Source organism: Falco biarmicus, chromosome 9, assembly GCF_023638135.1.
Source record: "Falco biarmicus isolate bFalBia1 chromosome 9, bFalBia1.pri, whole genome shotgun sequence".
Lineage (NCBI taxonomy): Eukaryota > Metazoa > Chordata > Aves > Falconiformes > Falconidae > Falco > Falco biarmicus.
The window spans coordinates 18,240,105-18,259,497 of record NC_079296.1 but is presented as its reverse complement, the minus strand read 5'-3'; the positions used below and the strand labels follow the sequence as shown (position 1 = coordinate 18,259,497).

The 19,393-nt window shown below is 46.5% G+C and overlaps 1 long non-coding RNA gene across 1 annotated transcript; it reads left to right on the top strand.

Annotated features, from left to right (window-relative positions):
• Positions 1–3,514: 3,514 nt before the first annotated feature.
• LOC130154575 (uncharacterized) lies at positions 3,515–10,732 on the top strand. Its single transcript, XR_008823787.1, has 3 exons — positions 3,515–3,873; positions 5,666–5,719; positions 9,404–10,732. It is a non-coding gene; the product is annotated as an uncharacterized LOC130154575 (long non-coding RNA).
• Positions 10,733–19,393: the final 8,661 nt, after the last annotated feature.

Sequence of the window (19,393 nt, the reverse complement as noted above, 5' to 3'; positions counted from 1 at the left end):
TTTGTACTTAATTCCATCATTCTCATTGAAATCTAGTATTTTTTCCTCTTGTAGTGGTTTTTAAGTCAAAGGTTTTTGAGTCTGCAAATGAAACCATAATGGTCGATCATATTTAAAAGAAAACTTATGTCTGTGTTTGCTTCTTCATGCATCGATCACTTACAATGATCCACCTGGTAATTACATGTGGCAACAAGTGAAAATCGATCACTGCTCATCAACTATTTGCGTCTGTGCAAAACATCGCTGTAAATATCAGGCTGAAGTGACATGATAAAAGCCAAAAGGCTTAAAACAAGCAAAGCAACTAGGCGGAATATGCGAGTCTTTCTTCAGATTAGCTAATACAAACTGCACAATAGGAAACCAAGCTGCTTCTCTGATGCTGATCACCTTTTTCCAAGGCGACTTAAGAATTCAAGTAATACGTGCATGTATTTAGAACACTGCTCTCTGCATGTCATGACTATGTCTCAGTTATACTGATTCTTTGGAGAAAATAATCGAAAACAGATATATGCAATGTTAATCAAGAACACAAAACGAGATAATATCTTCTCCCACAAACAAGCACGTTTCTGTGTCAGAGCGGGCTGATATACATGAACTATGGTGCTGAACAGGAACAATTCTTCCCAGTGCTCAGGACTGCACGAAAAGCTGTAACCAGCTCCAGTATCATTTTTTTTGCAGAAATGCTTCTAGGGGAACAGTGATGTGCATTGTCAAAATGTCCAGGAAGTCACCCTCGAAGAGGTCCAGGGTATTCTGGGTTTCCTCTTGATCACTGTGCTCGATCACTTTTTTGTTGCCTTGGTTTGCTGAGCTGCAGGGCTCTTCGCTCTCCTTGCCATGCCCAGCCGTTACCACAGCAGTGCAACTGCCTCTACGCTGAGAGCTTCTGTGGGTGAGGAAGGGGTTCTGGTTCTTACCAGCAAATACTTTTGTCTTCCTGTTAGACCTGGTTCTTTCATAGTTCCTGAGCTCCATTAGCCTGTCACTGAAATACTCTGCCAGTGGTTTGTCATAGAAGCCACTGCCAGTTGTCAGGCAGCCTTTCAAGTAGCTTCTTGAAGAGCTCCCCAAGCAACGGACTAATGAAGCTCTGCTTGGAAAATTACTCAGCTGTGGTGAGGACCTCTTTCCTCTTTCCAAATCCTGGAAACGTCATTTGAAGGCTGGAGTTTCTGAATAATTTTTTGATAACTATTTAAAATAGGGGGGGAGGGAGAGGCAGGATTGGGGGCAGAAGGGAGAAGGAAATCGGAAGTAAAATATGCTGACTTAAGTAGCAAAAGGATCTTAAGTACGTGATTCCATACAGTAAACAGCTGTTAGGGAAGGTTTGAGGTTCTTAATCCAAATTCCCTGAAGACCTAGCAGTTTGTCACCAATCCCTCTCTGGAGCAGAAGTCCATTGGGCTGAGGTTAAACACTGCTGAGCATTTTTACCTCCTACCGACTCTGATGTACTGGCACAATTTTGTGTAGCCTCTCTGAAAATCTAATTCTCTGAAAGAATCCCTCACCTGTCCATATTAACAGAACTTCAGGTTTATCCTTTTCAAATCTCATTAGCCTACAGCTGCTGTCTCCCATGGTAAAACCAGATCCCACTTGTAAGAGATTTTTTTCTTCTTTTTCCCCTTTCCGTACTCCCAGATAACTCTGTGCTGAGGTGCACTGTATTATTACAAGAATTGCAATTTGCATATGCAAAGTATTTCTATGTCTTAAAACTATGAAGTTTATTATTATTACTCCGGAGCATATCACAGATGTACATGGAGTTTTCTGCTCCTTTCCCATCATAGGATGTCTCTCTCCTTTCTAACCAGCCAAATTAATACCTGAGTTACTTGAATAGGCAAATAAAGACTTGACCCAGCCCCAGCTGACATCAGTGGGTGTCTTTAGGTTGATTTCAAGGGAACATCCATGCTGTGAGTCCTTCTATGGACTGCGAGAGAATATTTTGCTAGAAATTCATCATGTAAAAGATTGCCTTTCCATAGCCACAGTTAAATGTCCCCTGGGTTTTCAAAGTTACTGCTTTGCCATTTCCACCCTTCTCACAGGTATTCCAGGACACTCCAGCCTGTCTCAAGCTGCAGCTGGTTTCTATGCGCCAAGGTAGACTGGACCATGGCTTTTTCTCTGAAAAACCTTAGCAGTTCAGCTTGAAAGAACTGTTTTATACCATATTACTGTTTCAAATCAATAAAAAGAAAGACTATACTGCACGTAAATGACAGCCACAGTGGGATCATGGAACATCTTGCAATCATTTATTATGCCTGACAATGTCTTTGGTATAAAAAAGCGCCATTGTTCATGCAGTTTTTGACAACTGCTAATTAAGTCTAGATACTTGCTAAGGGTCCAGCCACAAATTTGGTTTCAGAGCCCAGCAACGTCTCAGTAGGGTACTCCATCATCAGCACTTGGCATGTTGCCTGCTAGTAATGAATGAAAAACACTGAGCGCAGATGATAACTAGTGGGTTGGGCATGCCATGTAAACAGAAAAGGAAGCAAGTTTTTGATATCTTACTGTCCCATCACACTTCATTCTGGGAGGGAACCAGCCAGTCTAATGTCCTTGCCTAGAGCGGTTGTACTTTCAGAGTAAGTTAGGGAATTGAAGAACACTAAAACTTGGCTAAAATGTCATCTCTCCTTCCTACCTCAAACTTTTAAAACGGTTTAAAAATGAATTATCAATTTTAAAATTAATAATCAACTTAACAATGTAGCAGAATAAAAGTATTTCAAGTAAAGTTTTTCTGTATGAAAACACAGCCCAAAAAGTCAAATATCAACTTACCAGGAAGTAGAGGAATTATTACTCTAATAGAAGAACAGGTAGTAGTTATCATATATTGCAAAGAGAGTTTTTGCATACAAACCTTAATGTCCTGGAACCCTGGGTATTCTGGGATGATGGGCAAGGTACACATGCTAACACTGTTTGACCGCCTTTGTTTCGTCATCTTGCCAGAGCACCTGCAGTTCCTGGAGAGATGGGATTGCCCCAGCCCAGATGGATTTTCAGTGAAATGGAGTGGTTTATGTTCTTTTATATAGCAAGTTCTCAGGCACATCGGGTCAGGTCACTCCATATCAGCACAATTCAGAAGAGTTTAGAAGCACTGTGTATTCCAGAATAATTCTCTCTCTTAGTTTTCGCCTAATACATAACCTGGTACTAGTGAGCCCCTTGACAACCTGTAATGCTGAGAGCGCCAGCAGGCAGCCTAACAGCTCTGAGCAGTACGGTTCTTGCTAAAGTAGATTCTTAGAGATCATAGGCAGGTGATGCCTTCGCTGAGGTCTGGAACCCTCAAACCATTCATGCTGCATTTATCTTCTGAAAGCTTTTCACAGAAGGTCAGTAAATCTGAACCATGAATGCAAAGAGTCCAGGTGAGGGGGGAATTTGCAGGGATTACGGAGTTTCATACCGTCAGCTCAGACAGCTTAATGTGAATGCTGATGTGGCAGCAATTAGAAAAGATCAACAGCCCCCGTGCAGCCGTTGTCACCCGGCTTACAGCGGAGCAGGCAGATTGCTGCCCTTCTGTCTAGGGATCCCTGACAGCAAAACTTGAAGAGCTTTTGCTCAGCAAGGCAAAAAGTAAGTCAGTCACACAATTAACCAGCAAGTCAAGAATGACAGTGTTGAAAGCTGTAATAAAAAATTCCTTCCAAGAAATCCTATGCTACTAGGTTTCCTCAGTGTGGTTAGAAATGGCTACAGCCCTGGAGACCTGAGGAGATCCAAACTGCCTTGCTGATTGTGTAGCTGTGTCTGGAGAGGGATGCGCTGCCTCCAAACAGCCTGGCACCGGGGCAGATTTGGCAAGAGGCCAAGGTAAGAGCAAATTTTCTTTCAGCTAAAGCTGTGAAAATGGTCATAGTAAGAAGCAGCATCTGTCCTGAGCATCTTACAACCTAAATATCATAGGTGCAGGGCAGTCAGGGAAGCAGCTCCACGGTTTTGACTTGAAGGTACGTTAGCAGTATCATCTGCTAGAAACAGACAAATGGATGTAGTTGCAATAGTTGGTACATCATGAAATTTGGCAGCATAGGGCTCCTTGTTGTTCCCAGTGACAGTGGACAATTCCAGACGCGTGGAGGGCAGCGCCTCCAGCCACTGCCCCTCTGTGGCCAGTTTGCATGCAGAGCATTGAGCAATGAACTGCCTCTTCGCACGCTGTGGAGTAGTTATTGTGCTCACTACTGCTTGTGGAAGGTAGACAGAGGGGATTTACAGTCCCCTAAACTTCCAAGGCTTCTAGCTTATTCAAGATATCAATAAATATTTGCATGCTCTGAATACGTGCATGCAATTATTTGTGGATGTCCTGGATGAGCTAGAAGAAATCCATATCCATCCAGGGTATCCATAAATACTTGCATGCACATGTTCAGAGCACTGACTATGAGCTGTAAAGAGCTTTGGATCTTATCCATGAGGCCATTAGCTGGATTCAGGTTAGTGCTTTAGCCTGTCTGGCAGACGGCAGCTTGGCAGGCTCAGGGCAGAACCCTCAACAGCAACACCCACCTGGCTGCTGGGCCAAAGCAGGCCAGGCATAAATAAAGAGCTCACGTAAACAAAGAGCTCACGTAAACAGCTACATCCAGCCCTTCACTATCCAAATGCAAAGGTGCAACCCTACTTTTTCCCGGCTCTGGCTCTGGCATTTTTTAATCTAACGGTAAAGTAATTCTCAGGCCGATAGCAAAACTCTCAGTATGCGTGACCATTTCAACTACACCCACACCAGTGTGTCACGGGTCAGGGTCCATGTCCACTGCTCCACATGAGCCACAAACAAATTCAAATATGAGGCTGATGGTAACGATTTGCATGTAGAGATGTCATGGTGCTCTTAAATAGAACTATGAGTCATCCCTGATGCAGCCCTGATTATTTGCACTGTTGTCGTATACATAATGGTACCTTAATACGCAAGTACAATGTGGCCTTGCTAGGAGTACCTGAGGAAAATTAACAAAGCCTTAACAGCTTATAACGGCTCTGATGGTGCTGCAGCTTGAATACTGTGTTCAGGTTTGGGCCCCTCACTTCAAGAGGGATGTAGAGGTGCTGGAAGATGTCCAGAGCCAGGCAGGGGGCCGGTGAGGGGTCTGGAGCACAAGGCTGATGGGGAGCAGCTGAGGGAACTGGGGGTGTTTATATGGAGAAAAGGATGCTCAGGGGGGACCTTATCACTCTCTACAACTACCTGAAAGGAGATTGTAGGCAGGTGGAGGTCAGTCTTTTCTCCCAGATAACAAGCAATAGGATAAGAGGAAACAGCCTCAAGTTGCACCAGGGAGGTTTAGATGGGGTATCAGGAAAACCTTCTTCAAGGAAAGGGTAGTCAAGCCCTGGAACAGGCTGCCCAGGGAGGTGGTGGAGTCACCATCCCTGGAGGTGTTTAAAAAACATGTAGATGTGGTGCTTAGGGACGTGGTTCAGTGATAGGTTAAGCGTTGGACTTGATCTTAAAGGTTGGACTTCATGATCTTAAAGGTCTTTTCCAACCTAAATGATTCTATGACTGTGATTAACAAGGCTTCTTGGCACCAAATTTCCTCCTATTTAGCATAAAAAATACTTTCTTACTACTTCTCCTTTCCTGATCTTTTAGATATTCTCTGAGCCACAGCCATTTTGGGGATATGTTCCAGGCAAACGTCAACCGGTAAGTCATTGTGGACTGGCGGGAGGTGGGTCTTGTCTGTGAGTCTTCAGGCCAAGTCACTACCTCCAGGTTTAAGTTGCTTCAACCATGCAGAGACAAGTAGTGTGCGATCCGACTGGTGACAGAATATGCCTTACCCTGCAAAGGGGCAGAAAAAAACACAGCAACTGCAGGAGTCAAACTAATTTCACTGGCGACAAGAGAGCATTATTATTTCACAGGTCAAGGTATTCATGGTACTGCCTGCAGCTGTCATCTGATTCAGGGAAATGAGAACTGTGCAAAATAACTGCCACTGATATAGATGCTTTAGGAGGTGTGATCTGCTATAGGTGCAGAGGCTTTGCAGGGGACCTGCAGATGTACCCTTATTGTCGACACAGTGAAGAGTCTTTCCCTCTTTCCATTTAAACTTGCAGCCTGAAAACCTTTCATTATCAAAATCCATTCCCTCTTCTTCCCAGAAAGCATTTGCCTGGTTGAAGTGAGACACCAGCAGCTTTTAATCTGCAATTGCTCATTGTGCTTAATGAATATGAGAGTGCTACATACAATGTGTGACTTGCATGGAGCTTTAAAAAAATAAGTCCCGTGTTCCTGTTTTAATGGGAGGTTCTGATTCTACTCCCGCAGTTTAAAATCAGAGCTTGTGGAGTCTGTTCTTTGGTAATCCTGTGTTCCTTCTTGTACCGTATCATTATTGTATACAGCGGGGCCAAGATAATTCTCTGTTCAGCAAAGCTCTCTATCCTGTTTAACATGAAACTGTACATTATCCTTTGATCCTCCGGTGGAAAGAAACGACTTTCAGCAGCATGTAGGCTTCATTAGTTACCCACCTTATATCCTAATCTTTAGACTCTTTTTAAAAGCACCTTTAAAAAAAAAAATGGAGAGTCACATTATTATATCATTCCTCATGTCAGATAAGCCAGTATTGTTTATAGCAGTTTGCATGGACGGGTTGCGACCACAAATCTCTGTTCTTCTGCCTTGGGAGTAAATCACTCAGAAGAAAAATCATGGAAGGAATTATTTAGGTTTCTACAACCCATACGATTGCTAACCATTTGCATTTTCTCCACTATCCCTTCAACAGATAAGAACTTGTCTACTGTTATATCCAACCTTTAAGTATCATAAGCAAGGTGAATGACTGAAAACACTCCCATTAATCATAAAATGCAAAACAGAACGTTTATTTTTCAAAGTACCACTAAATGACACAGATGTTAATGAAAATCCAAATCCAGAACTGGATATGGGGTCCAAACCCAAGTAATAAGTACATGGTGTTGCATTTTTAATATAGATTATTAAATGCCTTGCAGCAGAAAGGAAAGCTATGTTGATTTAATGATAATTTGTATCAATGTGATGAATATTTTCCCTAGTTGAAGATACCTAATTTGTGTTACAGAAGTACAGGTTCATTCCCATAGTATCAGCTTCATGAAGCTAGAACACTTTGAAGGCTACATAGTTTTACGCAACAAATGAGAAGAACCTTTTTCCCTGCGATCTACACTAGAGTAACTTCTGTAACTAATCTGCTGACCTCTTACTGAGGTCAAGGTTACATCCCTTCATCCACATAAGCAGCTGTTTTGTCAGAGTAGGCACTTGGGCTGGTCAGATGTGCTTTGCCTTCTCTTAATGGTCAGAGTCCTAAATCTGCTGTTCACTCTGGGTTCCTGTGGGTCTTAACTCCATCACCCCAGTCACCACAGCCACGCTGTTATCAGTGACCACATTAGTCGCTAAGTTGAGACTATACAAGTAAATACAAGTCAAAATTAATGTTGTTACTAATATTTCAGTACCGCTGGTGTTCCCCCCATGCCTCACCCTTGGTCTGCCTCTTCACAGCACTGCTGTTGCCACACTCTTCAACCTGCCATTCCCAACATGGGTTGCTTTGTCTGACAAAAATCCCAGATAAGTTTAATACATTTTGTGATGGTTTAACTCAGTCTTTAGAGTTAACCCCAATCAAGGGGCATTTGCTGTTGTTTATTTCTAAATGCAACCAGGAGGTTTCCATCCAATTCCTTCACTCCAGGAGCTGTAGCTTTAAAAGCTGCTACAACCTGCATCAAAAATCCAGAAGATGCTCTTGTGTAGGACTGTGAGCATCGCAAAGACAGCAAAGTGAATTGCACAGCAAACCCCTTCTTCCTTGCTGTTAAAGGGTTGTCACCACTATAGTACGCTCTCCTGTACTACAAACATGCCAGAGTCTGCCTGAGGACCAGCGACAGTCCTGCTGCAACAGCCCACAGCTCAGCAAAGCCTCTGAGCTGCCACATAAGCTGGTAGGTAGTGCCTGCAGACCAGGCTGGTGCTTCCCTACAGCCACCGATCTTGCCCCAAGAACACTCCCGTATGACACGACGTAAAGCCTTTAAATGATCAAGTTTTTGTAAAACTGTGAAAAGTGCTGGTTTGTAACACTTAAGAACAGAGGCAGGGAAAATGGTCCCAAATCCTCGGTAAGCCAGAGCCAGGTGGGACTGCAGGGAGCCAAGCAGTGCTGAAGCTCCTGTGCCAGCCTAGGGGCCTGAAGCAATGCCAAGAAGTGGGAAAGACGAGAGGTGAGCACAGCAGCTCCATTACCTACTGACCAAGGAGATGAACAGGCTTTACTAATAACTATGGGAGCAAAGTATGTCGTGAAAAAAGCAATGAGCTGTTCCTTGCCCAGAGATGAGTGGTTCAGGGTGGGAGCACAAGCAGAATTGCAAAAGGCTGAGTCAAAATTTTTGGCTTCTGAGGTTACTCGGTTCCTCATTTAGAAAAGGCTTTGGTCGAGCCCTAAAAAGAAGCCTGGGCTGCATGACTGCCTCTGCATCCAGACTTCCCCTGAATCTGGATGGTATGACTTTGTATCTGTTGCAAGTATCTCCTCTCTGCTTGGAAAAAAGAAAATAGCAGTGTGGGGGGGGATATAAATCTATACACCATTTTACTTGGCAACCAAAACCCTGATCTCACTCTTTTGACCTCAGACCAACTTTCATGCATCGCTCTTCCTTTCTTAGATGGCTAATACTCTTAAAAGAAGGAACAGATGGCACCCATTTGCAGATGTCAAATGCTTGCCTCACATAGCATGTTTACTATTGGATTTCCACCAGGGACTCCTGGCCCAGATAGTGAGATTTTTGTTATAATCACCAGCTTTAAACCTGAAGTAAACATTCACTGACTAGGTTGAGCCACAATTACATTTATATCTCTCAGTGCGTCTGATTCTTTTTAAAATTGACTGTAGATTGGAGTACATGAAAGGGATTAGGGATGCTTAGAGTTCAGGAAGAGGAGTATTAGAAGTGGATATTAAATAAGAGATGGGAAAAGAACAAAAAATGTAACTCCTGCACTCCTAGGAGGGGAACCACAATCTAAGAGCGGAGCTACAAGAGAAGATCCACATTTCTCGGTGCCTGTGACGCTGACTTGGGAGCAAGGCTATGGGTGTTTGTGGTGAATACTCTGATTTATACCCTGCTATCCTTCTGCATAAACTTTCCCACATGAGCATCTCAAGTGGAGCAGTCAGGTGTGACCCTTTGTGTTACAGAGTAAAGCAGCTGTGAAGCTGTGAGGTTTGCCACTGCATTCCCCAGAACAAGATTCTCGGGGCTGTTCTTTCTTTGTTTCTTTTCCTGTTTTTGAATACAGGTTTCTGAGCTTCCTGTCTGGGTGACCGCAAGCACAAGGGAAGCGCTGATCCCTCTGGGATCTCCTTGAGCTGGGTGCTCAGCGTGGGATCTCCTTGTCTCTGCTTGCAGCTGCTCTGCATTAAGAATAAACTCACCTGAACCTATTGACCCCGGTAGCAGTTTTGTAGCACATTTCCAACATTGCACATCTTCAAGAAAAGTGCTCTAAGAAGTATAAAAGCAGTTTCCTCCCTCTATGAGGGATTAATTCTGGAAACTAAAGGTGGACGCTTAATGACAGTGCTGACAGTGCCAAGTGCTTCAGACACATTAAGCTAATGTGCTTATTCCACAAGCCTAAATTGCCTCGTCTATCCAACTTCATCCCATGGCAACTTCTAAAGCACAAGGAAGCATTAGAAAATCTACAGCTAAGTAAAATCCAGGGTAGAGGAAAAATACAACAAAAATCACATTAAAAGTCATAAACAAGGTGACTGCTGGTCACAGCCACAGATCTGGTCCGATCTGCTCCACCAGATACATTCATTGTGTCTGTCTTCAGTACCTGAACTATGTCAAGCTACAAACTATGCAGATTAACCATGCTGAAGCACAGCATCCGTAAGAGTCCTTCCCACATTCATTTTGGTACCTCAACAGGCTCAAGACCACCACATTTCCATCCTGCCCTAATCAGATGTTGCTTCTTGGGGGCAAACTGAGCTGCAAAAACATGGGAGCAATGAAGAAATGTCAGGTTTATCAGCTCCACCAAGTGATCCCAGCAATATAGAGCCAAAGGAGGGGGAAGGTATCCTCCTGGGATCCCTGCATCTTCAACTCTGGTAATTTTTCCTTTTTTTTGGAAGTACATAATAACCCCCAGAACACAAACAATTTCTTGCCTCACCTGCTTACAGATGTTCTGATTCCCTGTCTGCTTCTTCTCTTGATAATATTTATTTTTCTGAGACTTGCATGCTGTGCCTGGTAACAAGTCTGGATATGAACACATCACCTTCCCTACTCCCATCAGCTCTGTTCCCATGGGCTTGTCCATCTTCCCTCCACACCCTGCCTCCTGTTTCCTCTCTCCTCACACAGAGACAAACAAACTGGCCTCCCCACCTCAGTTGCTGCTGCTCTCACAAGCACTCCATCTAGTACATCTTCGCCACAATTGGCCAAGACACCTGTAGGAATAGTGGCACAGAAGTGGACAGTACACGAGCTCAGCTTTAACTCTCCGCCTCAGCACAGCTGTCTGCGGAAATTGCTTGTACAAAGAGCAAAGCAAAGAGAGGTACGTATAGGTGCATAAGTCACATCAGTGATTACAGGTCGATATTCTAACAAGCGATACCCTTTGCCCCCATGCGGTGAGTGCCTGGTGCCTTCTGATCATCTGCACTCTCTGGGAACAGCCCTCTTTGCAACTCTTTTCAGAGAGAAGCTAATATAGGGTGATCTCCAGTATCAGGACGGTATTTGCAAGTCAATGAAAAGCCTATCCATGATGTCAACTTCTGTCAGTGCTACCAAAAAATATTACAGGCAGACAATGAGAGTCAAGAGCATGATTAGAAAGCCCAGGTTCCTTTCCCTAGGACTGCTCCTGTGGTGGCCAGAAAAAAACGCCATTGCTGGGGCAACGTTGCTGCAACTGCTTCTGCTGGAGAAGGAAGGGATGGGTTATATCTGCTTTCTCTGTTAGTGGGTAGGAGGGCAGTTTCAGAGAAAAGCTTCAGGACTGCTGCCTCTCTTCATTTCCTAGGACACCCTAAGCCTTCAGATAACGTTCCATGGAGAGTGGAAGATCCCCTGTGCTACATCATCTAGGAAAGAAGGAGTGATAAAAAGGCAGCCTGAAGTTATTAAAGGAGCATTAAAAATAACACAGCTCCTCAAATCCACTTGGATTCTGTTCTGTTTAGGGCATGCAAGGCTTTATGAATAATGCCTGAACACAGGCAAAATCCTCCAGAAATAGTCTGTCTTGGTGTACTGCTTTCCTTCCAGCGGTCCCCTGTACTGGTAGGTCACCTGGCCTTGTCTCTCGCGACCTCAGCTGGCACTGTGGAATCCTTCTACCAGCTACAAGCCTTGAAATGGGCACATGGGGGAGGTGGTGTCTCCTGCTCTAAGCAGGAAGGTGAGCTCCAGCATGCCTGAGCTACAACCTTTTCCCTTCACAAGCAGCCTCTGTGGACCCTCTACTGTCCAGATCAGCCAGAGGTGAAGCTCTGCCTGCAACTCACAGGGCTAGAAGTGCTTTCAGACATCATCTGCTGGCAGCCAGCTTAGTGGCAAGCTGTTCCCCCGTGGCTGACAAGCAGGCTCTGAGCAGCCCTGTGCAGGCAGGCAAGGTTGTAGCATCCCACTTGGAATTTAGATACTGGGGGGAAACTGGTCCAGATCCAACAGCCTCTTCTGAGGCAGGGCTGCCGCAGCTCCATACCCTCAGGTCCAACCAGGAGCAAGGCTGCCTATGTGCTCCCAGTGGGCAAACATACACAGAACACACATATGCACCATATGTATACATATATGCATATAAAAATATATAAATGGCTACCCATGCAGATCATAGAATTGTAGACTCAGAATCACAGAATGGTTTGGGTTGGAAGGGACCTTAAAGATCATCCGGTTCCAACCCCCTGCTATGGGGAAGGGATACCTGCCACCGGACCAGTTGCTCCCAGCCCTGTCACAGCACTCTCCAAACTATCAAGCTGCAACAAGGTCTTTTACCATCTCATACAAGCACATTCTTCATACAGTCCCTCTGCTGCCTTCTCCTCATCTCAGCCAGTGCATGTGTTCTCTCTCCTCTTGCTTCTTTCTCTCTCTCTTCCTCGGCTGCCCAGCCTCTTAACAGAACCAGCCACAGCTGCACCTTGTCTACACCAGCCAACCCACCGCCCCTGAAGCCAGCCCACAGCTGTATATTATCAATGCTAATTAACCCAGCTTCGTTCCTCTGCAGCCCCATCCAGCCCGGCCTTGAGCACCCCCAGGGATGGGGCACGTACCACCTCTCTGAGCAGCCTGGGCCAGTGCCTCACCACCCTCACAGGGAAGACCCCCCCAGTCTCTCTGGCAGCGGCTGGGACTCCCCTTGTCCCTCCGACAGCCACCTTCTCCCATGAGCTCATCCCTAGAGACTCACACATACCTCTGGCTCAGAGGCAACTTCCCCCACTTGCCAGCCTGACCTGCACTAGATGCCATTCCCCCACTCACCCAGCTCCAGCTGTTGGCTCTATGGACACGTGGGCTCCTGGGACCGCTGGTCCCACCCCAGCTGCTGGCACTTAAGCCCACTCGCTCCGTTCTTGCCTGTTGCTGCCACCGCAGCCACCCAGGACCCCCCACCAGTGCTGACTGGTCCCAGGGCACGGCCAAACCAACACAGGGCATGGCCAGCGTACCAACGAGGAAATGACTGAGGTGGGATGAGCCCTTTTTATCCCTTAATCCCTCTATTTTCCCACCCTTGTTCCTCCCCAGAACGACCTACAGCCCCTCCGTTTCCCTGCCTTTGGTTCCTCCCCCAGACATCCCATAAAGTAACTCCTCTCAGTCCAACAGGTGCTCTGGCACTGACACATCCAGGTGGATTTCCCACCTGGAGAGCAGGGCCGGCAGCTGTCCCAGGGCAGAGCGGAGGCTCCCAGGCCACCAAGCCCTTACCTTGCCTCTCCTGCCTGCCGTGCTGCTCTGGCCTTGCAGAGATGGACCCGGGCTGGGCTGGCCGGGGCGGGGGGGGGGGCAGATGGGGCTGTGGCCGGGCCGGGCTGTGGCAGGGGCGGGCCAGGCTGGGGCAGGAGCAGAGGCAGGGCAGGCGGTGGGCTCCCCCCCACGTTGTACCGCTGCGCTCCTTTGGGGATGCGCAAGAAAAGAAGACCCTAACGCCTGTGGCTCCCCCCGAGACTGCCCCGGAACAGCGCGCAGCGACCCCCGCAACCCAAAATACCGCCCCAGTAGCGACCGGCGGCCCGCAGCCCCCCGCCACCGCCCGCGCGCGGCCCATGGCGCCCCCTGCTGGCCGCGCCGGGGAGGGACGGGCGCGGGGCCGGGGCGGCTGCAGCGGGCGCACCGTGCTCCGAGCCGCACGGGGGGCAGGGGTGACACTCCGGAGAGGTCCCCAGCTGCGTCTCGGGGCGAGAGTGCCCGCCCTGGAGCAGGGGCGAACTGCTACAGGAAGGGGGTGGCAGGACATTAAAAATTATGGGAATTTTTTTCCTCTTTTTTTTTTTTGGCCATTGGTAGGTCTCTTCTCCCAGGTAACCAGCGACGGGACAAGAGGAAACAGCCTCAAGCTGCACCAGGGGAGGTTTAGACTGGATACCAGGAAAAATTTCTTCACCAAAAAGGTTATCAAACATCGGAACATGCTGCCCAGGGAGCTGGTGGAGTCACCATTGCTGGAGGTGTTTATAATTAGATGCAGTGCTTAGGGACATGGTTTAGTGATGGACTTGGCAGTCCTGGGTTAACAGCTGGACTTGATCTTAAAGGTCTTTTCCAACCTAAATGATTCTAGGATTGATTATCAGTCAGTGTCACCCTCCTGCCACAATCCTGGTGCTCTCTTACAACCCAAGATTTTCTAGACCTTAATTACAAAGGATGGCAACGTGCCAGATCCAACCTTCCGCCTGTAGCAGGGCAAGGAGAGCATTTAGTAAAACCCCTCCCTGGCAGCTACAATTTCAGGTCCTGTTTAAGCCTCTGAAAAACCCAGCATTAATGTAATGGGGGAAATTATTGTATCTCTGTCTTCTGTCAATTCAACCACACATCTAAGAGAGGTCCCCAAAATGCAAATCTATTGATGGTGTTAATTTAATGAAACCTGCAGCAGATGCAAAAGCTGTCACCTGATTTTAAATGAGTGCTGTTATCTGTAGAAATAAATGGGATTGCAGTATTGGTGGAACATGCATTTGGAAAGCATACCTAGCAAAGGTAGCTGTGGCAATGCCAACCTGCAGTGTGTCCAGCCTCCCATAAAGGATTCACCACAAGGTAGAGCCAAAGGTACTTTTTCTGTAGCTCCATCTGTGTCAGTACAGCTACAACAGGAATAGACTGAAACCTTAGTTTCTAGTCTCCTTGGGGAAAAAAAAAAACCCAAAAAAACAAAAAAACCAACAACAAAAAAAGCCACACAAAAAAAAAACACAAGAAAAATCTTCTCTTATTTTTCAAGATGCTCTCTTCTCTAGGCAACAGTTACTTTACCAGCCCCAAGTGCCTGACCCATCCTCACTGCCACAATTCCCAAGGAGCTTACCAGCACAAGCAGTGATTCACACGCTTTCTGCAAAGCCTCCCACGTTGCTGAAGCTCTGACCAGTATCTTCCACTCTGTAAGACAGTGTTCCTCTTGTGCTGTGATGGGAAGCTGGAGGTTGACCAGAGTCCTGTTTAACAGTGCCTCTGTTTGAGAGGAGCAGGCTCAGACAGCGGCTCCGCTGGGTACCCTCCCTTGCTCACAGCGATTTTTCTCAGGGTTCTCTGACTGAGGTTCAGAGCTGCCCAGTTGGAACCAAATGTATCTGAAGAGCTAAGGGAGATGGACAAGCAACTATAGTACGTGGAACATCCTTTCAAATGTGAGGGTGTGATGTGACCCACCCCTTTTGACCGTCCTTTAACTTCTTACTGAGCTCTGAAGAAGGACTGCTTTGTAAAAACAAGTTTTCTATACAGCTTCTCTGTATTGCAAAACAGAAAAAACAGTCATACCCTGGTAAAGGGTATTGTCACTTTCTCCTGCATGCCCCTGTTCGCGCTCCACATTGCCATGTGCCTGTTCTGTGACCCTGGGGATGGGTAGCAAAATCCCCACCACTGGCTACTGCAGCTGTGCTTTGAGTGCACCAGAACTATGTACTACATCTAAGTGTTAGGAAATAAAAAAATCATGGAACAAGTTAGATGCTGTAGCAATTTAACACACTTTTCAATGGAAAAGTGATGTTCACATTCCAGTGAGCTGTGAGTTTACTTTTTGAGAAGCTCAGTAGCAATTACTTCTTTTTCCGATCACTCTTTTTTCCTGTGATGAGAATTGGTGATTTTTATAGAATATATAGGAGGGCTTGTGATCCATCAGCCCTCCAGAGGTACAACCACCCCTACCCACTGTAGGAGAATATGGAGGGGGGGGGGAAGTAACAATCCTCATGTGGGTTATGCCTATACAAAATGGGGAGGGTGAAGGAGCAGGGCAAAGACCACAAAGAGCAAAGAGAGGGCGGGTGTGAGGACTGCACATCCTCTTGGCAGTGGATGCTTCATTCTGCTGTAGTCCAGATGCTCATAAATCTCCCAACCTGGTGAAGCAAAATGTGCCTTGAAGCAAATTGCTGCCACATAAGTAAAATTAAAGTTGACAGGACGTACCCACGTGATGCTTTTGGAGACCTTAGTTCCCAGATGAACTCACCCATAGGCAAATTAAGAAACAACGGTAAGGTGAACAATGCTTTTCACAGTGTCTCTACAGCAGCCCTGCTCTTAACAGTCGTGGTCCCACCAGTCATTTCACATGGGACTAAAACTGAAACTAGGCTGAATGCAGATTAACACCCTTTTTCTTCATTTCTGTCACTTGGGTCACTGCTTGGGCTATCTCAATTTTATTTAGCACACCAGGAAGACCTTTTGGTATATAGCCTGATTTCCCTCTTCGCTTTTCCTATCCAGTTTGAGAGCTTTGCTGAGACACCAGTTATGTACACAAAGACAGCTGGACCTGAACAGCGTAACCTTGAAGCCAAGCTACTCTTGGCAGCACTCAGCTGTGCAGCTTTCCCCTTCCATCCACCCCCACCCCACCCCGCTGGGGGTCTGGCCAGGGGTCAGTCGCATCCTTGGGCATCCCTCTTTGAAAATGCTGGGCCCTGAAAAAAACTCTTCACTTCCAAGTTCTGTTTTTCTAGCTTGTAGCCTCTCTTCCGAAGTTGGGGGAGGCAGGGGGCGGAGGGGATGAAAGAAGAAGAAAAAAAGATAGATTCGGGTTTTGGCAGCTCTCCTCTCTCAGAAGAACATTCCACACTTGCAGATGAAAAGGATTTTTCAGCAAACCAGAGCAAAGAGTCAAAAAAACAAACACAAACAATTACAAAAAAAATTGCCACACTCAGTAGTTTTTCTGACTGCTGCTAGTGGCTTAGCGAGAGGTTGGTCGGTTGCCTAATCTTGAGCTCAGAAAAAGACAGTTCATCTTTAAGTTTACAGTGTTATTGGCCCAACTACAGAGGATAAGATTTCCCTTAAGTCTTTGCCCAAGGCCTAATGATGACTCCAAAAATAACAAGTCGCCTTGAGGTTGGAAATCTTGGTTCAGAGAGATTTTGTTCATGTTCCGTAAATGATACACAAATATTCATCCAAGTGGATGGAAAATGCTTAACAGCTACATAACACAGTGAACGAGACCAATCCTGAGATGGAAATAATTTACTTAATTCTTTGCAGCACTGCTGTCACTTCCAGCCATCTGTTAGCTGGGGCGCCGCTGATAATCTATTAAGCAGCTTGGGAGATGAAACCTTCCGAAAGCAGAGATTACAAAGAGTTCACTTATATCTCTGCAGTAGAAAAGGAAGTGGGTGGGGGAGAGGGATGAAAGGAAGAAAACACAGCTCGTACTCTTCTGGCTTTGGGATGAAGGCTTTGCTCCGACAAAAATCTGGCAATTTCACACTTCCCTAATGAGAAATGGTGTCAAAGATGTGGAGCGAGTAGCAGTCAGAGGTGTTCTGTGGGCCTGATTATCTTCATTACATAGTAGATCATAATTTTAATCCAAGAGGTTTTCTCTAGGCCTGTGGATTTGCCAAGTGGCCTGCTCAGGATGTTGAGAATCCTGGTTTTTAATAGCAACTAACAGAACAGTGCAAGAAGAGCAACAGAAATGGATTTCGCCTTCATTCAGGGAGTGACTTGCTCCTGCAGGAAACACCAAAACTGTCCTTCCGATGTGGTCACGCACTGAGGTAGCCAGTCTCAGCGATGCTGTAGCAGTGTTGCCTTTTGCCTTCCAGTTCTTGGAGTTTCATATCTTTCGGTACCTCTTTGCAGACTAAAAGAGGGGCATCAAGCTTGTCCTCTCCGCTCTCTGCTGACAGGTCCATCTCTGTGGCATTTCAGGTATGCAAAAAGGACATTTTTATGTTGGGTGTACAGCGGATGTGAAAGAAAGTCTAAACCTAGCAATTCAAACCATGGAAAAATTATGAAGTCAGTAAATACAGAACAGGAACTGACAAAAATCTATGTTAGGCTGTTCCTCTGGACTGTAGCTTGAAAAAGAACCTAAAAGGTTTTAACTTACCTCCAAGTTAGTATATTTTTTCATAACACTGGACGGGCTTTAGTGCTGCAATTGTTAGCATAACTTGTTCAAATATTTCAAGTTCCTACCTTGTCTTATTAATGACATGGAAAAACACTTGAAATCTATCTAATCAAATGTGCACAAGCAGTCACATCCCACAGGCGGCTGAGATAGGACTGATGAAAACTGAAACCACATTTGTTAATGCTGATACAACTTCAGCTCTGCTCCTGCCAGCTGAACTGCACGCTGGCACGTCGGTCTGTTGAAGCCCCGTTGACCACCACGATTTCCCCGGGGCTGAGCGATCTGGCCAGGTGGAACAGCTCACAGATGAACCTGGGATTCCTTTGGGAAAACACGCACTGAGGGGCTGCTGCAGCCACGCTCCAATAAGGAAACCAACTGCCAGACTGTGCTTGAAATTTATATTGCAAAAAGAAAATGAAAAGCCCCTGTGCACGTCCCCCGGGGTGTCAGGACATCCCATCGATGGCAGTTTCAGTGTTTGCCTGAGGCAAGAAGCAGTGGGTAATGCCCCCCCTTCCCTGCCCCTACCCATGCAGTACAGCTTTTCTCAGCCAACCTTTCTGTCTGGTGGGCAGAGTTACGTGTGAAGCGAAAGAAGCTTTACAAGGCCAAGGAGTAACAGAGGCACGTGGGCAGGCAATGGTTCTGACTGTTGGGTACGTTACCTCTGGAAAAGCCAAAGCAATGTAACAGTGGGGTAGAAACAAGCACGTAACAGCATCTGTTCCCCGGGCCTGGGCTACAACGCTCAGCATGCTGGTCACTGTTTCCTTTCGGAAATGTCCCGTCTTTGAGCGATTCAAATGAGCACAGCCCAAGGCAGTGGGGGAAGGGACAACTGCTGGCCCTTTTCTGAAGTTTTGGAGCATGAAGTATGCTCAGGAGGCCGACAGCATTACCCGCTCTACAGTGCCAGCTTTCTAAGCAACTTTCATCAGTTTTCGCACACACAGTGGCTCCCTCAAGTTTCGATTAAGGTTTGATCAAAGCGACACTAACTTCCTTCAATGAAAACCAGAGCCATTTTAGTGTTTTAGCACAGTATTTTAACTTAGCTGCGTTTATTGCTTACAGAAAGTTCACCGAGCCCACGGCGTGAGGAAACGAGCCGCTGTGACCTTCCCCTCGTTGCAGCCTTACTGCGAGCTGAATGTCCTGCGTGTCATCCTGCCAAGGGCCAGCAGGGGGCGCTGTTAAAATTGGCTGTCACCTCCCGCATCCCAGCGCAGCCCCGTTCCGTCCCGTGACTCGCCGTTCCCTACCTCCTCCCCCCCATCCCAAGCGCCTCAGTCCTGGGTGCTTTTTAACCCCTGACTGAAATGGATTTGCCACCCCGATCAGCCAAGATACAAGAGCCCTGATGAAACGCATCTTTCACTTAAACCTAGTAAAGGTCCCACACGGGAGCGGAGTCACGCAGCCGCTGCTGAGCGCTCGTATGGCAGCTCGGTGAAGTGACCCAGATCCCTGGGATGAAGGATGCCCCCCAGTCTGCTTTTAACTGGGGCTCTGCCAAAAGAGCCCTTGAAGCCCCTGGACATGAGCTGTGCTGGATTAGAACAAGAGGGACATCTTCTGGGCCAGGGAAATGAACACTGTCACACAAACAATCGTCCTGGT